The sequence below is a fragment of the Apteryx rowi genome, unplaced genomic scaffold (assembly GCF_003343035.1).
Source record: "Apteryx rowi isolate R43461 unplaced genomic scaffold, aptRow1 scaffold_11, whole genome shotgun sequence".
Taxonomy (NCBI): Eukaryota; Metazoa; Chordata; class Aves; order Apterygiformes; family Apterygidae; genus Apteryx; species Apteryx rowi.
In genome coordinates, this window is record NW_020447308.1 from 4,854,576 (window position 1) to 4,864,648 (window position 10,073).

General features: G+C 47.4%; 1 protein-coding gene across 7 annotated transcripts in view; it reads right to left on the reverse strand.

The window, feature by feature from the left end:
- The window catches only part of LYSMD4 (LysM domain containing 4), a 15,540-nt gene extending 8,568 nt beyond the window's left edge, over nucleotides 1–6,972 (reverse strand). The window contains exons 1-4 of one of the 7 annotated variants that reach the window (XM_026073514.1): nucleotides 5,568–5,743; nucleotides 5,265–5,414; nucleotides 5,020–5,180; nucleotides 857–3,861 (exon numbers count right to left, since the gene is read on the reverse strand). The gene's annotated coding sequence lies outside the window, so the exon portion shown is untranslated. The other 6 variants (XM_026073524.1, XM_026073535.1, XM_026073505.1 and 3 more) reach the window with 6 other exon arrangements.
- Nucleotides 6,973–10,073: the final 3,101 nt, after the last annotated feature.

A 10,073-nucleotide genomic window follows, 5' to 3' on the forward strand; every position in this document is an offset into this window, starting at 1 on the left:
GCAGGCGGCCCGCGAACGGCACCGCTGCAATCGGCACCGCTAACAGAACCGATCACGTCAAATCATTACACTGATTATTATAGTAGCAACATGTTGATAATATATGTAGTCTGCATACTTTATAATGATTGTAAGATAATATATTGATTATATATATTAGCAATATATTAATAATATACACAGCCTACATATAGTGTAATAAGATATATTGCTAATATAAATTATTAAATAATCAATATTATAGAAATTATCAATTTGTATTATATATCATTTATAATATTTATATATCAATATATCGATAATATATAGAGAGCCTATACCTAGTATAATTACAACAGGATAGGATATAATGATAATACATATTATTATGTTATCAATATATTAAGAATATATCATATAAATATATAATATATATTATTTATATATCAATATATAGATGTGTGTATATAGCCTACACCTAGTACAATTACAATAGGATAGGATATAATGATAATACATATTATTATATTATCAACATATTAAGAATATATGTACAGCCTCTATATAGTGAAATTAGCCTAAAGCGAGGTGTGTTCAAGAAGCGCTCCCGGGCGGTGGGACGCTCAGCCCAGGCCGCGGGCTCGGCCCCCCGACAGCCTCCCAGGGGCAGCGGCTGGGCCCGGCCCAGGCGGGAGGCTCCGCTTGCCCCGCGCTGACGGCACCTCTGCGGCCGGCTCCCGCGGGGATTCGGCAGCCTCGGCCATGGTGCGGCCCCCGGCCCAGCAGTGCCYCCCTCCCGCCGCGGCGCAGCCGGGGGGCCAGGAGGTGCACGCTGCGCTGCCCTGTTTTCCTTGGCCCGTCCTAACTCCTGGCTTACGTTTAACAAACAAGCTCAGGACACATCTTTTAGCAAGATCCGCGTGCAAAGCTCTTCTGGGGGGCGGGCAGAGGAGGAATATCCGCCGGCAGCTGGCTGCGGGAATTAAGCAGTCCCCACTGCCTGCCAAGGGCCGGGATGAAGATCGCCGGTGCTGGACAGCCTTTGGGCTTTGCCTGAAGAACCGCTCTATCCGCTTCGCCCTAAAGGCACGTCCGGTCGGTCCGGGTTTGCACCGCTTCCCGGGAACAGGCTGATCCGCCAGCTCGCTCCGGGGCTCCCTTTTCCAGGCAGCAATGCACGGCTCCGTGAGCTGGGCACCGGCGCCGGTGGCACTTGGCTTCTGCCACCGTGGAGAAGTCTAATAAGTAGGAAGACCAACCTGCTTCTCCGTGAAGTTAATGCTGGACTGTCCCTGTCCCTTCTCTCCTGCAGCACGGGTGCCGGAGGCAGGGAAGGCAAGCGGACACTATTTCCTCTCCAGCTTGCAGGTGCCATTAGGTGCAACGTGAGTTGACGAAGGTCCACACTGGCGAGGAAGGAGAACTTCCCAAGCGTCTGCATTGGTTTTTTAAGCATTTATAATCTCTCTGTGACTACTGAGGTTCAAAAGTAACACGGAGTAACAGCGCTTTGTCAAACAAACACAGGTTACTCAGGGTAACCTGCTCAAACCTGGGGAATAAAACGGCTGAGGTGATCTGGAAAGGTGGGGGGAAACGGCCAGACTTTGCTGACAGAGCTAAGTCTGGCTTTAAATGTCATCTACTATTTTTTTTTTTAACTTTCAAAATATCAGGTATAATTTGCCTTTGATCTCACAGAAGGACTCCAGAAAATGCAGATGGGAAATAGCTTCATTCTCCATCTGGGAGATCCTTAAAGAGTCCTTAAGAAAAGAAGCTTTTCTCCCAACTGTAGGGATGAAGCAGCTGTTAAGAAAATCAAACAAAAAAAACTTTAAATAGTCAGACTCAAAATCACTTCCCTTCTCAGGATCTGTCTACACAAACTGTGAACATGGAAACACAGAAGTATTTGACTGGAGTCAACTGATTGCAAGTAATTCCAGCTCATTTGTGCGTTTGCACGGGCCGAGCAGGACATCTGCTTGCACTCATGTCCTGGAAGAAACGTGTGCTGCGTCCAGTAGACCACGCTCAGACATGTCCTATAACCCAGCGAAATGGGTAATCAATCGCTGAGATTTAAACATCCCTGGACAGACAAACCTGCAGCGTTCTCTGGTGCCTCTGATACGTCCTGACCTCTTTTCAGTCTGTCCAGAAAGTTGTCCAGCCTGGACGGGATTTGTATTCCTAACACAGAATGAAAGTCTTAAAAACAAAACAAGAAAGCCCAATTTACAGCCTTTCAAGCCTTCATTATCAAGTTGAAAGAATTGAAGAAAGACCCGTTCCAGCTCTTTTTCGCCTTCATAGGCACTCACACTGCCGATTCACTTCCTGTGTTTTATGGGAAATTAAAGCAGCTCAGGATTTTTTCTAAATGTCCATAAAAAATTCTGTAGGGAACAACTGTGTGCTAGTTCATGGAAAAGCCTTTCCCATTTCTTACTCCCAGGCACCTGGCATACTACTCTAGTGGATCCTAAGTAAGACCTGGATGGCTCTCGGCAAAGTCATTTCAAGCAGGATGCTGAGAAGCACCGAATCCATTCTCTGGTGGTTTCCAGACGTGCCGGCATTACACAGAGAGGAAAGGCCACAGCACTGCAGCAGCAAAACACGCACGGTTTGCTTGTACCCGTGGGACCCCTGGGTACCTGCTGCCGTGGCGTTCCCAAGAAACGACTCCGCTCTCCCTCCTAGCAGTTTGTCTGCGGTAACTCTATGCTGCAAGAGGATCGCGGTCCCTGTGAAAATTTACTGCTTTGAATATGTAACATTCTTGAACTATAGGGCTTCACAATATTCCTTTTATCTTGGGCTAAAATTCAAGCAGCAGATGTATGTTTTACCAGGCCTGAGCAGGGAAACGATGGAATTAATGGCCATTCTCTGAGTGCTGCTCTGTCCCCTCTTATTTTTCCTTAAAATATTATACCGGTTCTCACTTTAGCAAGAAATCTGCCCCCAGCAAAGCTGCAAGCAACTGAAGTCTGTCTGAGAACTGAGTAAGTTCTTTCATTACACACATTTAACCAATATAATGGTCATATGTCCCCTGGATTTCAGGAAGAGTTACTCCTGATTTATGTCGATGTAGAAGGCAACAGAACTGAGAAAGTCTGTTCATTTTTGCTTAATAGGAAGTAGCGATGTGTCCGTGATGTCTGTGATGTTGGGGACCATCCACCATTCACATCGATGCAAGCTCTTCCCCAGGGAGCATCAGAGTTAATCACAGCGTGATAGAAAATCAGAATTTTACTGAAGGGCTTGGCTGGGGCTCTCCGAAGAGAGTATAAACTAGATGAGGGCTCTCTCCTCTCTTGTCCCTGCAATTCCTGTAAGCTCTTGCTCAGATCCAGGATTGCTGTTCTCTTTATCCCTTCTGCTTCGTTCCTCTGTTTTCAGGCTCACTTCGAAAGTGTTCCCATTTCACATGTATTTCGTGTTCTTTTCTTTGTTTCTCTTTAAGCAGCCGTCCAAGCTTTGCAATAAAATCTGTCATCTGGATTTCAGATCACTCAGTGATCGTCTGCTTTCTACACGTGTGAAACTAATAACCTATGTGCAACTTGCAAAAAGCAGCACCAGTCTCTCTTGCGCTGGTATTCAGCGAACTCCTCTGCACACAGAGGCTCCCCGGGCCCTTTCACACGTCCGCGCACATTTTGCTTGCCTGGGTCTGAACTGATGCTGGGGCTGCAGCTGCTCAGGCTGGCATCTGACGGTCTCTGACTGTCCACGACTAGTAGGAGTGAAAACTGCAATCCATAAATCACTGGGGCCATGATTGCTTCTGACTTGATCCACAATTTGGGATTAATAAAAGCAAGACACAGTGAAATCATGGACCTGCTTCCTTGGCCATATGGGCTATTAACAAGAAACATGTAGAATGAAGAACAGTCAATAAAGGGCGGAGGAGGGGACCCTTGCAAGTACTGAACTACACTCCTAAGTATTGTACAGGTTAAAAAAAACCCACCTGAGCATCTGCTTCTTAATATCAATCCGCTATTGCTGATTTAGTTTAGCATCTATAGGGGAAAGCTCCTATATGGTGAGGCACCAGGACTCCGCAGATATTTCTGATACTACTGAATTATTAACAAAGATGAGTCTGTGCCTTTCTATCCTTATTTTGCTGTTTCCTAGTGCGACACTGGGAACACAGCTGAAGCAAACTGCATCCATGTTAAGAACACTGCATTTTAAGTTGCTTTTCTAACTGATATTTTTTCCCTCCTCTCTCTTTTTTAACACTTCCATGGCTTGGCAATGGCAAAAGACGCCATGGTTTTGGTTCAAAAACTTGTTTTATTGACTGAGGAACTAATTTGCTGATATATTTCCTCCAGTGATGGAATCTAGTCCGTGATTTCCAAGGAAAATGAGCTCTTCATGCTAGCAGAAAAACATGGTCAAGACCCCACATAAATTCCTGCCATCAACATGTGAGCTGTTACACTGTGTTTTGAAAGAGATGTATTTTCTTGCATGTTTTTTGCAGGCATCTGCGTGCTTGCTTGTGTGCTGTGCTGATAGGAAGTGTGAAAAGTTTGTGCCTTTCCAACACCTGAATCACTCACCTCAGAATACCAGTGAAACAAAAACTGTCCTTATTTAAAACATTTTTGGGAGGTAGTTAGATACACAGGTTTCTGTGTGGCATTATAGAAGTTATGATGCCTCTATTGCAGATAACTTACAAATGCTGGGCTTTGCTCTGGTTTTGCACTAATGTCTCAGCTAACTTCAGTAAAGTTCCCCCTGTGTTAAAATCAGAAGTACAAGCCAAATCTGCCTGAATAAAGCTCTCCTTGGTGAATGGAGTGACTAATCTTACATGGATACTGTGCGTCCATTCAATTGAATTATATGCAGAGCAACAAGTTTAAGACTTAGATACAGTAGGCATGCAACACCATGAGAACCTCAGTTAAATTACATTAATTATAGGCATATACTTAATATAATTAATTGAGCTGTGGAGGTTACTCTGAGTGCATGTTTGGTAGCATCAAGTTACACCTTGCCTCTTTTCATGGTCTCTCCTCCTGGAGCACTTGTCCAGCTCAGCAGGTTCCAAACCTGGCCATGGGCACCTCCGCTTGGGCAAGGCACCTCGCAGGGTCTCAGGCTGAAACGTAACACCCTTAGGAATGAGCGGACTGTTTTGGTCTGCTCAGCATCTGGAAAGAAGCACAAAGCCTGTGTCTGTGCCGCTGTGTAGGAGCAGCCCTGGGATGCGGCTCACAGCCAGCTTCACGCCTTACCTGCAGGAGCATCCTTGGCTCGGGGCGACACAACCTGGATACACCCAGTGCCTTTTTCAAGGGTACATCGACCAGCATCCGTCTGAACGGCTGCAGCACGCGGCGGACACTGGGGCCGGCAGTCCTCCCTGGGTGCGACCCTGCTGTCGCCTGCAATAAGAAGTGGGATTTGTGAGCCCTCCGCGTCAGGGCACGAGGCACGGGCACCCTGGACTGCACAGCTCTCGTGCAGAGCCTCACAAGCCTTTTCTCCCGTTTGTAACACAGCAGGTGTTATAATAAAAGCTCAACTTCGTCACTAACCTGCAACTCAGACACCAGACGACTCCCATCTACGAGGGCCACATTTGCAACTCTCTCACATACGCTGTGGCTCTTAAGCTTGAGGCTTTTATCTTGGGAACCACAAGCGCAGGTCTGAACAGCACTGCCTTCTCCCGGAGGAGATAAGACGTCTTTGCTCAGAGACCTAGCTCTGCGCTTGGCTTCTATCACGCAGCACCACTTGGCAAGGGCTGCCTGGTTTATGTGATAGCAGAGACTGAATTACTTAGGAAAAACAGACTTCTTCTTTATATAAAAACAAATGACATGTTAAAAGTGTTTTTAATTTTGGAGTTCATGTTTTCTTGGGATTGTGCCAAATCCTGGAGTCCATATTCCACACCCTGTCCTTCTGGAGGAATTTGGCTAAGGAAAGCACCATAAGGCTTGTTCCCTTTCCTCTCCCTTACTCTTAAAATCTTGAATACTAGCAAAATCCTCCCCACCCCCTTTTTTTCTGCAAATGGTGAATTCTGAAGAACAGGAATGTTCCTGGGAAGAAACCCAGGCAGAATCACATTCAGAACAAGTCAAAGATTTCTTGCATAGCTGAAGCATGTGTTTGCAATCCCCAACTGCTGGAGCCCATGAGCCCTGCCAGCGTATGTTGTTCCCTTCAGATGTCCTCAGAGAGCCCTAAGTGGTGTCCAGCGCACTCTGTGGACAACATTTAGTTGAGGAATCTGTTGATTTGCCAGTCTGTTAATGGTGCCAGGGCCAAAAAGGCTCTCAACAAAGGGAAGGCAAATAGGCAACCTATCCTCCCAAGAACCTGCATTAACGATGGTCAGAGCCATTTGTCTGCAGGCCTCTGAGTGCCACAAACTGGCTCCATTTGGGCCAGTGAGAGCTCGGCTGCTGGTAATAACCTACCACCCTGGGCTTCAGGCAGCATCTAGGATTGATGAACTCCATTAAAATTAGCATGCACAGCCCCAACAAAGTCTACTGCTCAAACGAGAAAGACAGAACCCTTCCCGTGAGATCCCTAATGGATGTTCAAAAGGAAAATTTTAACCATTGGGAAGCAGCATTTAAGCACTGGGGAGAGAGGCAATAGATACAGCCTGTTCTTCCTCCTGCCTGAGAGATGCCACTGATAAAGAAGGAATTTAGCTCTTCTAACAAGTGCCATTTAATGGTTCAAAACTGGAACCTGGCAGGGCCCAGAAGGATGGGCTCAGCGGTTGAGACACTGGTTGGAAAAAACACTGTTTCGACATACTTGCAAAGAAGCCTTTGTTCTTGGCATCATGCAGGAGCCCGCAGCGATTCCTCGGTCAAGCTGGTGCTGGGCCTGGGGATAGGACAGGCTGCTGAAAGCATCGGTTGTCTTTCCAATGACCTTATCACGCGAGCTGAGCCTGCCAAGAACTGCCTCTCGCCCTCAGCGGCTCAGCTGCGCTCTGCACGGGTCTGTGCTGACACCTGATATCACGCCGTATTGCCTAGCAGGGTCTCGATGTTACGAGTGCCGCACGCTGCGTGTCGCACACACATCGGGACCTCGACCCCTCTGTTCCTTGCTGCGTGCAGCTTTCCTCTGTGCTGTCTCCAGGTCATCACCCTTCCACATGTGTCCAATCTGACCTTGCAATTTCTTGAACATGAGGTGCCACAGGGAAGGCCCTGAGCTTGCGGGAGAAACAGAAGAAACAGAAGGGTCTTTGAATGCGAGATCTTCGACCTTAGTAGCTGAGTGGCTGTGCTTAGCACTGGAGGCCCGGCTCTCCTTCACACTCCCAGCCAGGCTTCCCCCCATCTTCACTGGTGTAYGGCAAGGATAATGACACGGGGGCAGCAGCAGGCTTTGCTTTCTTGTCACTGGGAGCCGGTGGTTGTGCCATCCCTGCACAGTCCTGGAGAATGGAGATACCCAGGAGTCAAGATTTGAGGCTCGCTGTGCTAGGCACAAGCCCAGAGCAACAGTTACAACCGATCAGACTAGAAGAAAAGCACATCCTAGGAGACAGGTTCTTTGTGGTCTCATGGGGCAGGACATCAGCACTGAAACCTGTGCTTTTGCCCTTGCAGCTGGTCTTCCTCCAGTTCCTGCAGACCCTGCCCAAGCAGTTTGGTATTAGTGTTATAAAAAACATTAAATTGGCTGCAGTTATAGTATTTTTTACAATGGCAAATAAGGCTGGAGTAAAACACCCAGGGCTCAGTTCAGATCCTAGTACTCTGCAGTAGACCAGCTTTGCGGAGCTCCTTGCACTACAGGCAGGACAGAGCCCAGCATGTCCCCGAGGGTTGTTACCCTAGGGCCAACGACAGGGTAAACCCCTACTCGGATTTAGCAAGAGGGCCAAAGTCTGGCTCCCAGCCTTTCAGTGAGGTGGGACAATGCTCTTACTTGACTGCACCAAGAAGAGAGACGCAGGGTTCATCTGACACCATTTACTTTCCTGGAAACTCTGCATGTCCAGGGTATTGGGGAGAAGGCATGATCTTGGCTGTGAAGGTCTTAAAAGCTAAGTTTTTAGAGTAAAACATTTCAGTCAGAGAAGTAGCCATAATTCAAGTAGGAAGGCTCTGGGATTTTCCAGCAGGACTGTTTCCAGAACAGGATGTCTTCTTCCCTGCTCTGGGAGACCAGAGCTTCAGGAGTTTCTAGTGCACCTGGTATTTGCCTGGTTGCTTACATCAGTGCTCCTCGTCATGTGAGTATATGTGGCATCTGAGCTGTATGGGCCTGGGCTGATGCTGGGAATGGCGAGAAAYAAAAAATTCAGCAGAAGCCAGCCCAATCACCAGAAATGCTGATGGATTAATTGTAATGGGGGATGGGAAACAGAACTGCCCTGTGTCTCATGAGTAACTAAAAAAAAAAAAAAATCAGATAAATGCCCAGACAGGAAAGCATTTTCTGTAACTGAGGCTGTTACTTTAATTGGAAAGTGGTGTTAACACGACTGCCGGACAGAGGCTAGGGCAATAGCACAGCAGGGCTGTTGCAGATCTGCAGGCAAACAGCTGAATTGCATCCCTCAGCTTCAGTCTGTGAATTTCTGAAGCCAAAAGAACAGCTTTAAATTTAAAACTTCTGTTGGAGCTCATGCTTCAATTGGGCTCCATGCCAGGGCATGCAAAGACTCAGGGCATTAAGAGTCTCATGTAGAAGAAAAGACGGTGGAGAGTCATTTGAGTTGGCTAGTTATGTACTGAGCTATAGCAGGATCTGCCTTCATTCCCTTTAAACTAACTTGTGGTGAGGAAAATGGGGGAAAAGTGAGATTTTATCACTCATAATTGTTACACCAAAAGCTAGGGCTAAGCACGGCCCTGGCTGATACAACCCGTGTCCTGCTTACAGCCCAACAAATGGGTCCCAGCCCCAAACTGGCTCTGCCAGTTTTAGTAATTGGGCTGTGCAGTAACCCCTTGAGGACACCTGAAACCACTAAATGACCATCATTAAGGACATTCAAGGAGCTGCTTGGTTGGCTGGTGTTTCCTATTCGCTTTGAACCATACTCTCAGGGAACCCTTTAACCACTAAATAATGGGACAAGTTTGCATTTACCCTTGTTCTTCCAAGAAGCTCTAAGTGCTTTTATAAAGCCACAGCCAAGTAACGCTMTAATGGTGCCTTGGCTATTGCACAGTGCTTCCCAAGTTACAGGGAAGCGAACAGATTCACCCAGGGCTCCATGGTGTGTTGGCACCTCAGTGCAGCCCAGACCCCAGCTCTCGGGGAAGCTGGTGTGAGCATGCGTGAAGCAATGAAAGATGCATCCCTCTGTCAATAAAGACTCAGAAAAGCAGCAACTGCAAACTGTGAACAGTAGCAAAGTGACACAAACGTTACCAGCGTGAACACCAGGTACCAAACAAAGCACAGGTAACCTAATGAGTTTTCTGTAACGAAGAGGAAGAAGAGCAGAACAATGTCTTTTACCATGTGGGCTGTGTCCCTGCTGGTTATTGCTTCAGCTCCCTGGGTCTTTGCACAGGCAGGGCTTAGATGGACAGGCTGAAAATAATTACCAGGAATCTGGGCAATCCTTTGCTGTGACTCTTCACTGCCAGAAGCTGCTTTACAATATTCACAGCCGCTTCCCTAAACATCTGACTGGACAAATTTTGTCCAAATTGGACAAAATTAAAGAAATATGGGCCTTGGGTTTCAAGGCCCACTGGGAAGTAACTAATCAGGCTCCCAGCTGAGCCGAACACAAGGAAGAACACTGTTAGCAATACAAGCTGACAAACTGGGGCCATGGAATGGGTACAGGCTTCTCAGGAAGCCTTCCCCTGCCCTCTGGACCATGTTCACCAGGAGGAGAGGGGACCCAGGAGGCTGTGGGGGTTTTTATCATAGTCCCAGGGACATTCTCAGATGATAGGAGAAAAAAACATCACCTCAGGCCTGCGGGAAGGGGTCCAGGGGCAGAGCCGGCCCCACGGCTGCAGGAGCACTCGTACGCCCACACAGCTCGCATGCGGGCAGCTCGTGGAGCAGTGGGGGCCAGGGCCAGGCGA